The sequence below is a fragment of the Bombus affinis genome, chromosome 9 (genome assembly GCF_024516045.1).
Source record: "Bombus affinis isolate iyBomAffi1 chromosome 9, iyBomAffi1.2, whole genome shotgun sequence".
Taxonomy (NCBI): domain Eukaryota; kingdom Metazoa; phylum Arthropoda; class Insecta; order Hymenoptera; family Apidae; genus Bombus; species Bombus affinis.
This window is the reverse complement of record NC_066352.1, coordinates 12,745,461-12,765,500: the sequence shown is the minus strand read 5'-3', so window position 1 is coordinate 12,765,500 and position 20,040 is coordinate 12,745,461. Positions and strand designations below refer to the sequence as shown.

At 40.2% G+C, this 20,040-nt stretch overlaps 1 long non-coding RNA gene across 1 annotated transcript in view; it reads right to left on the bottom strand.

The window, feature by feature from the left end:
- LOC126920737 (uncharacterized) overlaps positions 1–20,040 on the bottom strand; it is a 178,107-nt gene that overhangs the window by 32,152 nt on the left and 125,915 nt on the right. The window lies entirely within an intron of this gene.

Here is a 20,040-nt window from a genome sequence, read left to right as displayed (position 1 = left end):
ATATATCTTTTGCACGGTTAATTTTTTGGCCACGAATCGTCATGCTTGTGTATCACACGCAACCGTTATCGATTGCATTATGAAACTAATTTATGAAATCGACTCCGAAATTATCGTGGTAGACTAGAATCAGTGTAGCTACGCGTTATTAAAGCTTATTTTACGAGATGATATATTCTCAAACAAAAGAATGATAACATGTACTTAAGATATAGTACTTACGATCAGATAAAAAGTTATTATCGCGAGTTAAAATTTAATAGAAATACATGATGTAATATTCATAGATATACTCGATTACAATCGCTGTAACACTGACGTATTGCACATATTTGGCAGATAATATATTTCTCACAAATGTTTGTTCAGCGATGTTCACGAATATTTGTTTACTAACATTCGCAAATATTTACCCGTTTAGCGATAGTAAAAATTTATTCGCCTTGGTATTTTATAAGTAGAATAATAGGCGTATAGAAGGCAATTGTCGTGCAATCTTTTACAACAATAACCGACCATACTATCGTAGTATTGGTATTAGTATCTCGGTAACAGAAGAAAACGGGAAAAGTTAAATAATTTTATTGCAACGATACTGTTTGCAACGAGCAAACGGAAATTCCGATGTTTCCTCTGAAGAAAGTTGTTGCAGGCTTTTTCTCCTTTCCTCGCACTTGCCTATCTCCCGCGTACAGACACACCAGTGATTTCTTAGCCTTGTTTCTTTACGGTTTTCTGTTTTCATTCGCGAGTCCGTTAAACATCGCCCCTTTCGATAGCTCGCAGACTTCGTGTACTCGATAACATTCACCAAGGATATAATATTTTTGAATAGGAAAGCTGTTAATCAATTCACGACTCTAACCATATTCGTAAGCAGAATGCCTATCCACGATACTCAACGTCGTACGAAGACAGCAAAGTTACACAAAGTTTTCACCAAGAAGCATTACGACTTCTTGCATATTCATTACCAGTGTCTTTGCTAATTGATTTTTAGTTAACCACATTGGCTGGCAACGGTTACAAAAAATTCCATTTTCGTTCGAACCTTTCAAAAGCAACGCGATCGGAGCCTTGCCATTAGTTAGAGCATTTAATGCTGCAGAGGCAGAACGGTAGAACATTTCGACCAATTAATCGCAGTCGTTCTTTTACAAATTTAAACAACGTCCGCGAAAAATTCCATTTTTGTTCCGTGTCTTTCGGAAGCTCAAAGGATCAGTCAAATCGAAATCGAAATCAAAACGTATGAGAATTTTCAGTGAATTTAATCGCAGAAAATTTATTAATGGCCGATCGATAAATTTCGTTAAGGTACAAATGTCTACAACTTTGAAATTTCATAGCCTCGATGCAAGGTTAAAGTGGCCCACTCAAATAAAGATTAACTCTATCGATTATATTGCAGATAAAATGCCAAAAATATATATCATCGTTGTATATCATCTTGAGCGCTTAAACGATTATGCGGAAACCAATGTCATAACAGAATGATTTGCACCATCGAAGAAACAATTATTCGAAAGAGTTCTCCGGTTATTATGCTATGCGGATCGCGGATTCATCATCGCCGGCGTTATCATATGATCATCGGTAGATGGCTGATTTTTAGGAATCGTTGTGTATTGTAATCGTGCAATTTCAAGCACGATAGAGCGCGTGTAGTGTTCAGCTTGAACAAGTGGACGAAAATAAAATAACGAGGTAGCAACCGTGTCAATGCTCCTTTCGTAGTTCACCAAGATATAGTTTCTCTTGGACTTTTTTCAATTTGCTTAGCTCGTTATTATTGGGAATAAAAACGTTACCAGCTGAAAGTGTAATTTTTACGATTTATCAACTATATACCTACTATCCATGAACAAAATAGTTAACTTTATCGTAATCAGAAATCTACAAATTACGTTGAAAATCGATATTTTATTAACTTGTTCGTGTTAAACGGCTTAATTTAGAAAGTTCGCGGTGATAAATTCTATGATAAACAGAGGAATGATATCGTGTTCCTCTGTTAGTATCATCGAAGTGATACCTAAAATCGTGTCATTGTCAGTCGTAATCAGTCACAATCTAAGATTGCCAAATCATGAAACGAATTAGATAAGCAATTCATGTAACTGTGCATAAATTCTTCCATAACTTCTGATCTTCCGTAACTATAACTCAATTTTTTTTTATAATACAGTAAAAAGAAAATAATTGATCATATCATAATAGGATTATCTTTTATCTTTAATCCTTTGATCTAACGATTAATAACAACCCAATTAGTAATAAATAAATCAACGTTATACATTATACATATACACAAAACCAACATTAGACAAATTAGATCTAATAAAGTAAATCATTTACAAAATTATGAAATATCCGATCATTCTACTAAACACAAAATTATCAAAATAAATGTATTTGCAAAAGGATGATGTCAAATTGTAAAATTGTGAAAAAGAAATCTATGAAATCTACAACCTGTCGCTTGACAATAGTCGTTAATATTATTAGTTACAAGAAATTATTTTCGCGCACGTATAAAGAATAACTGAATGATAGAAATTCAACCATACGCATGTACGCAATATTTTATCCAAATCCGAGCTGCCGTCTATTACTCTTCGATTCTATCGAATCGTTTCATCGCAGCCTCGCTTCACAAGCTTTATTCCATCATCGAGAAAGAAAAAACGAGGCCGTGGAGTTTTCCGCGATATAAGAGCATTAACAAATTCGCCCGATAATATTTGACTTTCATCCAGGAGGCACGTTCGCGTTCATTGACTCTCTGCTCCCCTTCCTCCTTTTTTTTTATTTCATCTCGCCTTTTATTTCCGGTTCCGCTACTCTCTCCTCGAATCTCCTAATCTGTGTATGCAATCGATACGCGCTCATTAATTACGGATTCGACGGGCGACTCCGGCGAGAGCGGCCGTAAAAATTCGGCCGATTGTATTATCGACAGGCTTCCGCCAGACAATGTTGCCTCGATACGGATCTCGTGATGCGATCGATCCTCATCGACGCGGTAATGGACGATTATAACGCGGTCGATCGCGGCTACGTGCCGATCATCGAAATCATCCGGTAACTGAATCGGTGTACGTCGAACCTTCGAGCGCCAGAAGAAACCTACCAACTTGGGAATAAAATGATTCTATTAGATTTTAGGGGGACAGCGAAATAAGTCCAAATGGAGGGTAGTTCTTATTTTTAACAAGTCTAAATTTGAGAAAACGGAACTGATCACATGGTTTTACGGAAGTTGTTGGTATCGAGTAGCGTGTGCTTTTTATCTGTTTCTTTTTGTTATTCAAAGTCACGTTAATTGCCACGATTATTGGCGGTGTATCCTTTCGATCGAATTACGTGGAATTTCCTTTTGAGGTATTTGAGGAAAAATTGCTCAATTAATTATAAATTAGGTATTGGTACATTGTAGGTTTTGAGTCGTTTGCGATTTAATCGAGTAACATTTTTTTGAACGACGCTATGCAGAATACAAAAGTATGGTGGATCTTGAACATTGTATTAGGTTGTCCGAAATGTTTCTTTCGTTTTATAAGGAAATAACAGACGCACAATGTTTTTTGTTTTATATTAGTTTATTGAATTATGCACGAACGTAATAATAGAAATAGAACGAAATGGATCATACGTAATTCAATAAAATAATATAAAACAGAAATTGTTGTTCGTCTAGTATCACCTTATGAGAGGAAAGAAACTTTTCGGACAACCTAATACGAGGAACCTAATACGATTTTCTGTGATTTCTTTCTTTTCTTTTCGACGTGTTCTATGAAGGTTTCCCGAATGAAAGGATCGACAAGACCGGATAACTCGGTCGAAAGAGTTCCCTGACATATTGATTTTCCTTTAGCAGATACCGCTGGCCGAATTTACTGCCGTGGTGTTTTTATTATCTTATCTGCCCCTTTTACGTCAAGCATTAAAAGTTCCTATTACACCTATCTCGCCTTTATTACTCTTAAATTGACCCCTAAATTGAACGTCACCTTGATGACCACGTGTTTTAATACGGCGAAAAGAAAATTGATCAAGAAACCATCCAGAATGAATTGCAAAAATTAATTTTCAAATTTCATATCTCTCTAGGTATTACAATAGCGTATTATTCTGTACAGGATATATTACTATTTTTCATTTTTCTATTACTCTACCTATGTACTAGTGTACGTATTATCATATGCACGTAAATTATCTTGTATCGTCTCATTTCTCACTTCGTTTCTATCTGTGCGTTCTCTGTAACTGAAATTTCTCTTACAAATATCGTATTGTTCATTTCCTATTACAATTATACCGTGAAAGCAAAATGAAAATATAGCCTCGTTCTACGATTAGTATTAATTACCACTGTTATCTCTAACCAAAACCAAGTGTCCACGATTGTAAATAATTCATTATTGCTGATACCACATAGTACAAATAGCAATTTACAACATGGAGCGACTATGAAATCCGAGAACAGCGTTACATTATCTCATCCACGTGTTCTCAAATACGTTACAATAGAATTGCCCGACTGTTCCGGTTGTAATACAAATACAATAATACGCTATAGACATACCTAATCATACAGTAAACAGATTGCAGGTACCAAAAACAGTGGAATTTAACACGTGCATTTTCTCCAACCTCTTCTAACAGCCAAGTCTCATAAAACATGGTCGGACACGTTAACGACTATCGAACGATCAACAACAACTATAACGGTAGAAAGACGGGAGAATGGACGCGGAGCCGGGCGTCGCGAGTCCGGGTAAGCGTAACGAGTCTTAGTTAACGGGTGGACAATCGAGGTGCAATCTCCCGCGGATTATTCAGCATGATACACAGGCAGATATACATTGAGAGGTACTACAAACCTGTGTATCTCGCCAATATTTGACTAAATCATGAACAATGTTTGATTGTACACATGCGCGCGGCCGCGCGCGCTCATACCGCGCGCACACACGCGCCGGCTCGCGCGTACCTATTCCTCGTTCGATATAGGCTCGCCGTGCCGTGAAACGAGACGCTATATATCCTTCTGTATACCTATACGTATATATACTTATACGCGTATGTATATGTCGGAGAGGGAAAGAAAGGGGTGGAGGAAGGGACGCGACGTGCAAGTGAGCGGAAGCGGGACGAATCGAATAGCACGCGAGTTGAAGCGAGACACGGTGAAAGTATAGCGGAGGTTGATGGGAGTGGAGCAGAAAGGGTGAATCGTGGCCGTGAGAGGGACAAAGAGGGAGAAGCAGTAAGACACGAGTGAAAAGAGGTGGAAAAATGGACACAAGAAGGCAAGGCAAAAAAGAGTCGGCGTACGGTGAAGAACGGTACAGCAGCGGGGCGAAGAGTTGCTGGAATGGAGGGGGGAGAGAGCGTCGAAAGACACCAACGAAGGGAGAAAGAGTCGCGCTGGAGAACGCGCTGGATGAAAGGTGGAGTAACGAAGAAGCGGAGGGGACGCGACGGAGACGTGAAAGAGTGGGGGAAAAAGCGGGGAACGCGAAGGAGGGAGAACGGGCGGTTGCGCGAGAGAGGGGGAAACTAGGGTGTAGCGATGCGAAAGTGGAGAGACGAACGGGACAACGGCGCTAAAGTGGGGGAAGCTATAGTGTAGCGGCGCGGGAGTGGGGAGAGTCGCGATATCGTAGGTCGACGTGGTGGGGAGCGTGTGACGTTACAGTCGAGCAGTGGGGGTTGGAGGGCCGTCGTGTACAGCGCGAGAGGGGAGGCAACGCCGATATCGACGAGGAGAGGAAAGTCGTGTGCGTGCTACGAATTTACCCTGCTCTCTTGTAACCTCGCTTCTTCTCTCTTGCTCGCTAACGTGGAAAGTCCGCGCGAGGGTTGCTGCGAAGGAGGATACGAAGGACAGAAGCCCCCTCGCATGGAATTTAACGCTTCATCGACGGGTTTTATCAGCGGCTCGCTCTCGGGACACGGCGATAAGCGGCGTCGTTAATTCGAGGGTATTAAACGGAACTCTGACGGACACGCTGTATATGGATGAGATGTGACAGGTATAGTTCGTCGATAATGTTGGTACTCTTGGGAATGCGGTGCTGGTTACGGTTGGCTACGGTTAACGATGTTTTCTGGAGTGGTATGGTAGCATTGATAGTAGCGTAATTGTAATAGGTTGATGTTTGATGGCATACCGGATCAATCGAATACTTGATATTACAGCTAGGAGAGGGTATTGGTATTTAATAACACGATAGATCAATATTGCGTTATATCTAACATCGAGTCGCTTAGAAGTCATACTGGTTAATAACATAAATTAAAAGTGTAAATGTTATTTTTTAGATTTTACCTTGGAATTTATGACAAAACATACCTATTTATGGAGATATAAGCCATTATGTTTTTTGAGAAGTTAAACGCTAATTATGTACATGTGTAATGAAGTTGAAAGATTTACGCAAAGTTGAGTCGACCAGTTTAACTTCTGCGAAACTCGTTTATAGCTGTTCCAAGAAATCTGTCCATATCCGGTAATATAACAGTACGATATCTCGAAACGATGAGAAATTACAATAAACCGAAATCGTTATATCTCGATATTCGGTTACAAGGAATAAAATGAAAACAACCAACTACGTAATTGTAAATATATCGTTTAATTATACTCTATTATCTCGTAAATACTACGTATTGTGGCGATTTCGTGACCGTCAATTCACAATGGTATTACCAAATATTTCGTGATATCGTGTACCAAGTATTATATTCGCGTAACGCGAACTCGATGCAAGTATAGTTACTCGATCGTACCGATACCGATATCCCGTTTTACGTTGGTCGCGTGGTGTGCACGGCTGCATTGCATCGCCTGTATGCAGATATTTGCACGGCCGTACATGTGCACGCGGTGTTAGTCAGGGTAATTTGCAGCTTCGTTAATTTATGGTTGCGCAAGCGTGAATTTCGCGTCGCTGGCAAAGGCGAGGAGTCAAGGTTCGCGGAGAATCAGTGACAAGATGTCTGACCGGAGACGCAGCGATGCACATCCACCGCTACGAGGAATATTTTCTCTGTCAACGCCACGTCAAATATTATGTTTCGCCAGTTCATTTTTCGAAAGATTAAATTCGCTATATACCTACCGTCTTTAATCGGCTATAAAATTAGTACAAATTAACGATAAATACACTAGCGATCGAACGATCGAAGAAACGAAACGAAGATATCTTTCCGATTTGTATTATCAAGTATTATCTTCTAGAAAGTTCGTAGCATCGAAGCTTTCGAGTATAGATAGACTAGTAACGGCGTTTTAATTCGATTTGTGCGTACTATGATTTATAATTTCTAGGATTGTGCGCCATGTTATCGTGCTGCGTCTGATCAACAATTTACGCGATAATCGCACGCAATCGCTACTTGCACGGTCACGTAATTGCAACGCGTGCAATCGTAATTCACGCGATTGAATCTAGTACGTTTGAGGCTCGCACGCTAATTTCTATGCTGTGTTTTTACATCTCAATTCAATAGTTCGTAAAATTGCTTGATTTGATATCGTCAGATCGTAAAAATCGAGGATAAGTTCGATTCCAACGTACAATAGTTGGTATTAAGAATGTGTAACTACAATCTACAAATTTTGCTTTACGAGCCGTTGTTTTTAGAAAGCTGTTCGATTATAATTTACCATAATTCATTGATATTCTTTGTTTGTTAACAAAGTGATGGAAGAGAGCCGAGGATTTAGAAAATTACAAGATAAACGGATCTTTAACTCGTACTTCTTTCGCATTTGCACGTTTCCCCTTAGAAAAACTCGAGTCCGATGGAATGTCAATATAGCTTTATCGAATTTATTGCAGTTTCTCTTTTAATTAGCGTTGTCATAATTAACCGACGACGTCGTGGACAGGGCAAATATTTGAGGCAAGGTAGTAACCTCGTATCTTGAGCTGCTATTAGAACACCTTTCCACCACCGAATGTTCCCGTATTTGTCGTGAAATAGTTTTCCAACGACGCGTTAATAAAACGCAAACAACAGGCAGAAAAGTATTAATGTTGCTCTGATTCTTTCTATCGGCGGCAAATATTTGACCAGCGATCGAACAATATTTTTATCTTCCCTTTTATTTTTTATTATTAGTCGCGTGACTGGCCCGGCCTTTGTTATTCGTATGAAAATGCATACTCGAATTGTAGCAAAGCACGCCATCCACGCTGCTCGAAATAATTAAAAGAATCAGCTAAACGAATGAATCAAACAGAAACGAAAATGATCGTCGCATGTCTTCTCGCGTTTGTTTAACTCGTTAAGAGGTGTTTTTAAAGGGTTGATCGCTCGTTTCACTTGATAGCCAGACAGTCGTTGGTTCCCAGTATCGTGTTTTGCATCGGACGATTAAAAATTCTTCTTCGCAACTTTTCTTTTGTACGCCAGAAACAAAATATTCGTGTCAACGCACTAATTTTGATAATTATTGGACAGACTGAATCTGCTTGTTTAACTTTAATTTATAATTTGTATCTTGAACGTTAGATATCATTAATAGCCATATTATGTAAAGTATAAGATACAAAATAATGTTCTTTTATACGTCAGGAACAAAATATTCGTGTCAACGCACTAATTTTGATAATTATTGGACAGACTGAATCTGGTTGTATAATTTTAGTTTATAGTTTGTATCTTGAACCTTAGATATCATTAATAGCCAATATTATATCAAGCATAAGATACAAAATTAATCCTCCGTAATGTACTTTGCATTAAATTAAAGATTCCCTGTTTCAGTGGCAGATATCGCACTTGTATTAGCGAAAACGTTTAATTTTCGATTCAGTCTCGCTGCATTTTAAAAAATTAGCAAGGATAAATTACAAGCTACTGACGAATCGTAGGTAGCTGTATAACGTTAAATCTTCGAGCCGAGTAATCGACGTTGGGAACGTTCGTTGACGAAAAATTGCTCGCGTGCATCGAATGTTTCCATCGCTCGATAAACGTGAAATTTACAAGATATCGTGAATAGCTCGTTGCCTCGTAGATGATTGAATAATATCAGATAAGAGATATCTACTTAACTTCTTCTTCACTTCAGATTCTCGCATAAATGAAACCTGCGCAAACGTCTTTCCACGTAACTGCGTTATCGGGTGTAATTTCCCTGATGCATTTTCCACGGTGGATTACTATCGAATCTTCGCGATCGTGATTACGCGACGGTGATAAACATTCGGAAAATTTCGTTTCTTGCGACGAAGCTGATAATCTAACTGCACTTGTCGATTTTACAGATTTTCATTTGCAACGCGTTTAAAGGCGCAGAGAACACGATGTAAAATACACTCGAGAAAAGCCAGATCGGACAGTGAAAATAATAAAAAGCTTATAGTTGCAGGGGAAATTTTTATATCACAATTTTCAAGCAAATTTTCACATCACGTTGCTTCAAAATGCAAAGTGGCCATAATGTGAAAGTTATACTGATCAAATACCAGGAGATTAGAAATAATAAAAAAAATAAGCTCGTATCGAACATTTGTTTCATGTATATGTCTGTCGCGTATGTATCTATAAAAGATTACTATACAGGCTACTAAAATATTGATACGTGCATTTCGATTGTTATTTGCCTTCGTATTATTATGATTAATACTTGCGTTAATGGCTGTGATACATTTTGAGATATTTATATATGCCAATAGGATTGTCGTTTAATTAAAAATTTCTACGCACCATCGCTTAATTAAAAGTTAATAAGGATACGTGAATTTCAATTTGGTCGGTTTTTGTTCTTGCAAGCGTAAATATGATACGATTTATTTTTAACAGAAATGAAATAACACGTGAAAAAGTTATATCATGGCGAAGATATTTTAATAAATAAAGATATATCGTATCACACACACACACACACACACACACACATATATATATAATATCCAAGAGATTTATAATTCGAACGACGAGTTAACCGGTAAACTTATTACTTTTCACCGCGTGGACCTACCCTATGTATTTGAAAGAAAAGCGTTTCAATTAAATTGTTTCACATTTTCATTTAGCTCTATAAATTACGAAGTGATTAAACATTGGCAAGAGGAAAACAAAATTATCAGAATTATACAATTGAAACGAATTAATATTTGTCGGTTGAAATATCAGTTGCAAAATCGGTTTGTCGAATTTATTTATTTTTTCGAAGATGATCGAACGATAAAACAATAATGAAAAATCGACTTGGTCGCGTGGCCATCTGTTAAGCATAAAAAATATAATTTCAAGCCCGGTATCGGGCTACAATAAATGCGTAATAAACAAAAAGTTTACGCGCGTACAGGCGATCGATTAGCGTCCAGCTGCGAATTTCATTTTAATGGAGTGTAATGGCTTTATGGAAATACGATATAATAATTCGCTGGCACGGCAAACATGATAAAAACTGCAAACAATTTTGATACATTTCACGCATCGTGTATGGCACACGCGGGCCCGTATAATTTTCAATTTAATTTTATAACTGGATCGCGGACGCGTGCGCTCTATCGTTCTCTTTCTCGTTCATCCCTCATTGTTTCGTTCAAATTAATTAGAACGCAAAGTAGCTCTCTGTCTGTAAAAAATTAAAATTTATAATTTTATACCTGACTCGATTATCGAACACGACCAATCTCTCTCCTCTTTTATATTTTCATTTCGATCGATAAACGAGGCAACGAGTCGAAGAATAAGAATTAATTGTTCCTCTGTCTGCAAAAGCGACGACAAGTCGCTAGAAAAAGCCGAAAAAGAAGATGAAAGGAAGGGAAGCGATCATTATGGATCGACGAATAAGTGGAAAACAAGAACGTAGGATTCGTCTGTTTTTCTACACGAAGATTTAAGCAAGCAAATGTTATTCCATTCTGTTTCACGCGTGACATAATACCAGCAGCGCCCCTTTTAATTAACGTTACTACAATTAACCAACACTCTCGCGGATGGGACAAATATTTGACGCGAGGTTACTTATCTCTATCTACCGGCCTCTTCACTGCAAATTTCCTCTTATTCGGTTTGAAATACGTTTTCTCTTTTTTCACTCGATTCTATTTTATCGCGTTTTCGCCTACCAGAAGGCAAACGAGACGTTAATATAGCGAGACGAAGTTAACACACCCTTTACGATTTTTGCAACGTTAACGTTTTACGGCGATGAGAAACGTGTAACCGTCATCGAAAGCTCGTTCATCCATTTTTTCGTTATTATTCGTAGCATGTGTCCTATATTCTGTCTGTATTCTAAAATTTCAGAATTCAATTTACGAAGTAGACTAATTACAGAGATATAGTTGATACGATAGATCTAAACGAAACATCGTATAATTTTCCATTAGGTTGTCCGAAAAGTTTCTTTCGTTTTATCAGGAAATAATAAACGCACGTGAGATAAACAGCGTGAGATAAACAGCGTGACATTTCACAGACTTGCTTTCACGTTTGTACGAGGGTGTATTGTTGTACAAAACACGTTTGCGAAAGAAAGATACTTTTCGGACAACCTGATATTTCGTCATTTAACCTACCTTACGCAACTGAATCAGTATTTTTCGTGAAAATAGGATACCAGTTTTGTTATATAAGCGTTACCAGCGTTGATATTTAATATTAAAAATGTAATAAAATTATATTTTCAAGAAGAATAGATATTAGTTTCAACAGTTTAGCGTTGAATTGAACAGCGTAAGGTAGGTTAGATGATAAAAAAGTAGAGTACCTTTTTACACTTTACGATATTTTATTGAGTCTGTCAACTATCACTGTACTTTAGACGGCGTAATTGTTGACTGTCGGTCATAATTGATTCAGCTGACCAAAGTGACATGGAGTGCGCGTTGAACGGCAGTTAACGTCAAGCCGACGCGCGTTGCGTCGGCCACGTCGTTTACTTGTTAGATTATTCTCGTAAGAGGGGAGTTCACCCCCTTCGGATTTCGACGTGGACGTTCAAGCACGTCGGTATTGTCTGCCTGCACGCGTTAATGCGTTCGTACGTAAAGTAGCTGACAAAGTATAATAACAATTACGCTGACAATATTAGCCAGTCGTACAAACTAACAGAGGTGCGTCTGTGACATATTTCTCGTAGCAGATGAAATTTATGACCCATAAAATCATTTCGCACAACAGTTCCTTTTACTATCATCTTATTTTCATCCGTAGTAGGAAATGAACATTTCATCTCGAGAAGTTCATATTTCATTTAACCTTTTCTTAATTTCCTTGTAATTTTATTGTAATCCTTTCGGCTTAGGATGGCTACCGGTTTACGTCGTATTTACTTATCTCTATGAGGTACCTCATACCATATTCTTCCATCTAATTAAATGCACCTATACCATTCTAACCTATACACGAACAAAGATTGTTAGGATACATCGTTTATCGCTTCATTAGGAGAATTTCAATCAGGTGTAAATCAAGTAATAAACATCGGTAACATCGTCTTTTCTCGTGTTCTATTCTATTTCCAGAGATACTAGGCGTAAAAATCGTCATAGAAATCTAAAGGTCCGATCCAATTTTATAATAAACCTCGATTTGCCCGATTCAAATCCCCGACCGCTCAGCCGAAGAAATCAACTCTCGAAAACACATCGAGAAGATTCGAAGAAACATCGTTGCGATCGCAAACCTTTCTACCTTCCGGTTTCCCGTGTTCGTAATTTCTTGATCGCGGAAAGGATTACCGCTCCAGGGATTTCTGTATATACTCACGATGCCGAGACGAAAGGCAAAGTCTGTGGAGGGTTAGCGCATTTGCGCGCGCGCGCGCACACCAGCGTGTGTGTCCGAAGGTAGAACGCGGTTTACTTAGGTGCGGCCGAGAAATTGAAATTTTCGTAAACGGATTAGGGGGCCCCGGCCGCACGACAAACTCCTTGTTAATTAGAATGTAATCCGCCGCTTAATGGGACGTCCGCTAATAAAATCAGCCGGCACATGTCGGTCGCGATCTGAGACACCCGTTGGCCAATTTCGCGCGGAGGATCGGCCAGGAAATTGAAAGCACCCGCGTCTGGAGAACACCGACACCCCCGTCCGCTGATTGCATCGCGGCACGAGTTTAAGGATCGTGCTCGAGAAAGATACACAGCCCACGGATCGTTTTAATCCCCGTTCGTGTGAATGGCGAAATGTGGCGGAGATTTCGTCTTCCGCTTTCCTTTCATCGAGTGCCGTGTTACTATGTATATAAGTCTGCAGTCTTCGTTCTCTGCAATTTTTTGGCAAAAAAAATAATATCCTCTTCCAGCGAAATGTACTCTGTCTAAATTGTGTTTGTATGTTGGGCTGTCGGGGGCGGAGGACAGAGGGGGATAAAATCGTTGCAATTAAATCGAGCGTTACCGCGACAATGCGAAGGTGTCTGTTGCGAGCGTTGCGTTCCACGGAAGATATTTTTTTCGACGAACAGGGTGACCGAGATAGGGTGTACAGGGGTGGAAATTAATAATTCGACTTTGGAAGAATTATTGAAGTTACGAGGAAATTGTTACGCTTGATATTTTCTAACGATCGGTTAAAAGTGATGTGCCTTTATGGTCTTTTTTCACGCGACAGGAATTGCATGTTTCGTTGATTATTTCGTATTTTTAGTTTCATGAAATGTTCGAAATCCGTCGTAATTTATATGATTGGTTTTGAATTTAATAATTAAAGGTCGATTGTAAGTTTAAACGGAGTCTCTCGTTCGATCTTTGATTCTATTTTACCGAAACGTCGTATCTTGCTATTTATTGAATTCTATTTAGCGAATTCTTGTACGTATTTCGACATTACGTCTGACGTGTTCTTGTTCCCCAACATGAATTTAAATAACGTTTCTGCGAATAAGTTTACAGAAAGCACAAGAGCTAATGTAACTGGTAAATTTCCAGACGTCCACGTATATTCAGTAAAATGTTTACACTTTATAGGAGAAAAAATTACGTAACGCGGTTGGAAAGTATCAGAGAACATTTTTCTTCGATAAAACCGTATTTTCCTTGGAACGAGACCGGCACTTTCTTTCCCGAGAAGAGCCCGAGCGTGGGAAAGGAATCGATTTCGTTCTCTATTTGGTTATCGTTACGTAACGCTTGTAATCTCGCGTTGTAAATCCTCCCGTAATTTCCCCATACGCCGCCATGACGTGGTCGTGTCAGTGTAAAAGTCTCTCGGGTCTCGAAATAACGCGTCTCACGTTCCTAGAAAATGTCCAACCAAGTAAGACCAAAGTAAATTCGCAAAAATATCTCGGTATATGTAGAAAACGGTTGTATCGAGGAACAAAAGTACAAATTTCCAAGAAAATTCGCATGAAAATCGCGAACAATCTCGTAAAATTCCCATCAAAGCGTAAACAGAAAGCTACGATGCAGTTCGTCTTTAACGCAGAGTTCCGCAAACGGAACACCGAGGACCATTTTAAACATCGCGATAAAACTACCCCTCTCTAGGGAAACTATATAGAAAAGAAAGCTATATGGGAGAGAACCGAAAGACTATCTTAAAACCAAAAATCCAAAGAAGACTTCTGCTGAAAAACAAGACGAAATAAAAGGAAGAGGAGAAAATCGAGGCGGAGCAGGGTGAATCGAGCGGAGCTGGGAAAAGAGACTCGCAGAATCTCAAGCTACTACAAAAAAGCTTGGAGTGCAAGGAGCCAGCAGGAGGAAGGAAGAACGCGACGAGCGAGAGGAACGAGACGAAGAGGAGGGAAAGACGCGACTGCTGACGCGTGTGGGAGCGGCTATCAGCGAATATGAGCACGTTTATCAGCGTGGGGGGTTACCCGAAGCGTCGGCCATGTTGAACGAGCCTGCGTTCTGGCTCGTTTCTGCTCCCTACTGTGCTCTCTCCCACTCTGCCGTTTCCTCTCCTCTTCGTCCGTCCCTCTTTATCCTACGTTTTCACCCTTTCACTTTGTCACTTTCCTCTTTCCTCTCCGTTCATCCTCTTCTTCTTCACCATTTCCACGTATAAGTTCATCCTCGTCCGAATCATCGGTACCCAAAGTTTCCTCTTTCCTTCTCACCTATCCTTTCCTCTTCCACGATTTTCATCCATAAGCCTGTCCTTGTTCAAGCTGTCGCTGCCTTGTTCTCTCGCTCTCGTTCCCCTTGCTACGTCCTCTCTGTTCGTTTTACGGCCACTGCATATACGGTTTGTTCACTCTTCGTCTGGCTCTGGTTCACTCTCCGCTGGTCTCTCCCTCTGCCAGCACCCTGTGTTCGTCCCTCTCAGTCGGACACGAAGGCGCGTCAATACCTCGACCAAGCGTGCTTTGCACCCTGCGAAGTCTCATGGGCCGCGTTCGCTCGGGCCAACCAGAAGGCAAGCTGATACCCAGGCGTAGCGATGGCAACGCTTTCCTCGCTCGACCGCCGCCGCCACCGCCGCCGCCGCCGGGCAGCCGGCTCTCTCCACTCTCTCCGCGCCGCTCCTCTCGTCCACAACCTCTGCCTAGCCCCGTTGTCACGCTTCGAATCTCACTCTCTTTTCTCTCTTCCTTCCTCCCCGCCGATCTCGCGGAAAATCACGGGCAAAACCAAGGAGAACGTCGAGAGATTTGCCGGCTATCCCTAGAGGATGGATAGTAGCAGATTCACGGCAGGTTCACTGGGCTACCAGGCTCACGGCGATCGAAATTTTCGCCCGCTGAACGGATGCAGTGGAGAATCGACCGACTCGGCAGCGTGCCTTCTTGAGAATCGCATTTTTGAGGATTTGCAGGCAGCAGGTTGATTTTGTGACGGAGATCGCAATAGAGGTCGAGCGAACGTGGTCTGGTAGATCGATTTTACGTTTCGATAATTCCTCCGTGATTCTCCATTTACGGTCTCGTTATTTGAGAATGAAAGGAATTTGGAAGCGTGGATTTTTGAGAACGATGTTCTACAAGTTTTGTGAGACGGAAGTTGGTTTGAGAAGATCGAGTTGGAAGTCGCGCGAACTAAGTTGTAGGATTGTTTCACTCACGACCAGATCCATTGGTTCGAAGATCGTTTATGTGAGAATTTGGTGCGGGACAGCGATGGTAAGCAAGTGCTTGATACTTCTGCAGTTACGCGTTCGTTGGTTTGTTAAATGGAAACGGATACTCGTAGTCAGACAGAAAGTATAATAGTATTATTTCAGTCTTGACGGACTATCTGATTTAAGAACGAGACGATAACGATCGTAATTATTTTTACATTTATTTATTACCGCGTGAAGTAGAAACTTTTGGACTCGCAAGCTGATACTTTTGAGAACGAGACGATTTAAACGTGAAATGTACGGTGTGTCATACAGTTTGATAAGTAGAAACGGACGATCATAGTCAGTCAGGCTTGAATTTCGGATTCCATAGAGAGCTGTAAGGTTTGTTACAGATTTCCTTGTACCATTTTTCTCTCTTCTTCGTATATCCTTTTCCCGTCTTGTACGTATGTAACTACCTTGTACCTGTTTTCTTGTATTTTTATACCTTCCATCCTCTTCTTTCAATTTACTTTTTCCAACTCAGCGGATGTTTTCTATTCTTTCAAATTTTTTATTAAAGCTTTCTCTTTCGATCTTCTCTTTCTCACGCTATCCTTTAATTCCCTTTAAAGAGCAGACACACTTTAATTCAGACTTTTCCTATTTAGTTCCATTTATTCGGTTGAATTTTGCAAAAGAGAGAATTGTATGGCTTTGTTACTTCCGAGAAGCTCGCGGACCTTCCGCAACTTGTAGCTCCTTCTTTCATAATTGCTATTTATGTTTCCTTTGTATCTTTTCATTTAAAGCGAGAAACGATTGTCAGAAAATGATATTGGCCAATTTGATCTCCCAACCGCTTATATCTCTATCTTTTATCGTTTACTTTTACTCTTTCTCTTCGATGTTCCTAACGTTCGCATTTCCTTGCCTCGCCATTCACCACTGTCTTTCCCATCGTATCGAACCATCTTCGAGCTTCAAGCTTCAAACTTTTTCGCCTATTCTCTCCAAGTCTTCCAATTTCTCCGTTTCCCTGTGTTTCCCGCGATATCGATAAATTCACCGAAAAATGAAAACTCCACGAATCCCAACCCTACCAACTCGCGACTCCAATTCTCGTACATTCTCGCGATCCAAGCTACGTCACGATGTATTCGGGACTTTCTGCTTTGCTGCTGATCTCGTTGCTAATTGAAATGCACGAGTTAATGTCCCGAGGATAGCGACTGGTCGAGATATTCCACGATGCCGCGTATTCACGTGCGGAGGTCGGAATTCGCGAAGACGTCGTTTCGCCGGAACGACGAGAGGTAGCGGCCTATGAAATATTAAAACACCCCGTGAGACAGGGGTTACGCGTTCCCCGAGTCTCTCGTCGAAATGAATTCCAGCCGGAAGCCCGTGAACCGACTCCTCGCTTCCAGAGAGGACTGTACTCGATAATTCCGGGCCACCGGCAAGAAATCAACTCCAGACCATCGTTCTCTCGCCCCGTTCTCGTGTTTGCGCGTTCATTAAACGCGTCGAAGTTGTTGCTCGGTTTTACGGCGCGCCATAAATATTCAAATATTTCGCAGATATTTTTCCTTCGTGTCCGAGTAAGTTTCATTTCTTCAGCGAGTGTTTCGTTTATTAATCGGATCGTCGCTTAACCCGTTTGCATTATGGCCCTACTTAAGAATACGGTTGAAGGCATCAGTGACGTTCAACTGACGAATGGTCCCCATCACCGCGCGCGGTCGGTCGTAGGTGCAGTAAATGACATTCGAATTCTTCATGGAGTTTATCGAAAATTTACTGTTCAAAACGACTGGTAGACAGTGTTACTTCGCAAGCATCGCATGTTACATTCTTTATAGCAGAGGAAAAAAGTAAAAGTTATTTATTTAAAAAAAAATTATCTAGATTAAAATGGAAATTAGATGATATTATTTCTCATGGAATTCTTTAAAACTTTGACCGTTACGCCAAATCATATGCTTCGCTCAAGACGCCACGAGATTTTTATTTTTTTATTCGAAGCATATAATGGCAAAATAATAATACATTGACGATGTAAGACAACATTCTTCCGTCTAAATGGACCGTTTATCTTATTGGTAACAGTTGATAGAGACATATTATAGCAAGGCTTCGTTTATTTCAACAAACCATTCGTTATTTCGTCGTAAGCAAAATGTGCAGAATATATTGTTGATACGTGTACAAGATATTAGTAAACAGTATTACGATTGTTTTTATGATTTCGACGAAACATTCGATTGAAATGGTAGAGGTGCGGAAAAAAATGATGTTTGTGATAAAGCAATGGTAGTGGTAGATTACAACAGAGAAAAATGTGCTGTAGATTTATCAGATCAAATGATAGCATATTCTACAGCACACAGAAGAACCAAGTGGTATATAAAATTAGCTTTAGAGTTATTGTTAAATACATCAATTTCAAACGCGATGATACTCTATAAACAAGCAATAAAAAGAAAAATCAACGTATCAGATTTTAAAATGGCACTCGCAATGCACCTTACACAGTACCATTCACCGGAGCCGTCAATGATTGCGACACGAGATGCGGAAGAAAGAAGGGCGAGCGTATCTGGCACGAAAATTTTGCAGAGTGTGCTATAAAAAAAATGTTAAACAGTTAGGATCAAAAATTGCTAAGAATCGAATCAAAAAGTATTTTAACACAGTGCACCGTTAGATGTAAGATTTATTCTCATTTCTTTTCTTTATCGATGTTCCAATAAAAATGTTTAATTGCTCAGTGGGGCACTTTTCATTCCAAAGTATCTTCTATTTATCGGTTATGTTCAAAATACCCTAGCTGTCAATTTTCGTTGAATTTTTACAATTGTAAGAAGTTCAGCCAGCAACGACCACCGTGGCGACACAGCAGAAACTGACCAACGTGGCAGTCGAAGTGTTAACTGGATACTCCTAGGATCGTGCAACTAGAAGCTGATGGATCAATGTCGGTTGGATCTGTTTTAATTCTTGCGTACTAGCGGCCAAAAATTTGCAATCGTTGTATAAAGTTCTTGGCGACACCAGGAGACGACGAAGCCAGGAGTAGGCGAAGTCTTTCGAGGCAAAACTGATAACTCTACGAGATACTTATACCCTAAGCTGAAACTAGCGCGACACTGTTCAATCCGTATGGATCGCGAGCCATTCGAAAGAATTCTATAACTTTTATTGCGCTATCTCCGATCATCCGAATAATCTTAGCTTTATAAATACACAGAAGCCCTTTTCGATGAGCGCTATGGCGCCACGATCGATGCTTAATGCCGTTTTAATGGCGGCGCGTTTCCAATTTCGCACTTCACTGTCTATCCCCTGCCACTACCCTCGTGTCTCTCTAAATCGATTCAGCATCGCCTCTAAAAATTCCTTCTCGTTGGACATCTGGAAATCGAGCGAGCAAGCGAATCTAAAGCCGTGGCATGCCGAACGCTTTTTCTCTAATTGTACGAGAAACAAAATTTCACATCGAATCGAGGGTTTACTCTCCGCGAAACTCGTTGCAACACTCTCGTCGTCTCTTGGTGCTCCGCCTATTCTTTTTTTTCCCCCTCGCCTTTCTATTTTCACGCTCGTGACGCTCAGGTGTTTGTTCTCGAGATTCGAGAGCCTCGGTACGATAGAAAATTCGAAGAATAGTTTTGCCATCGGATTGACCGACCATTGGAAGATACAATTTGTCGTTGTTCAGGTTATTAGACGTATGAACAGAGGAACGCGTGGACAAATTGTAAAGTAGAAAATATATTTTAATACAGAAGTGTAAGTACAAGTAGGAAGATAATTTGAGCTGGTCCAGATCCGCGCGCTAGCAGTGTCACCCTATAACTGAAAACCCCGAAGCCATCGTCGCCTGTCTACCGTCTATGGTCTGCCTTTGTCCCAGTCTATTGTCTATACGCTGTCGATGGCTTCAGTGCTTGAGAAAACTAAAAACACCAGATGTTTTCTTAGCACGTTGGCTACCACGACGCTCGTATTCGGATGTCGCTTATTTGACTACTTGCGAAGGATCGCCGTAGGTAT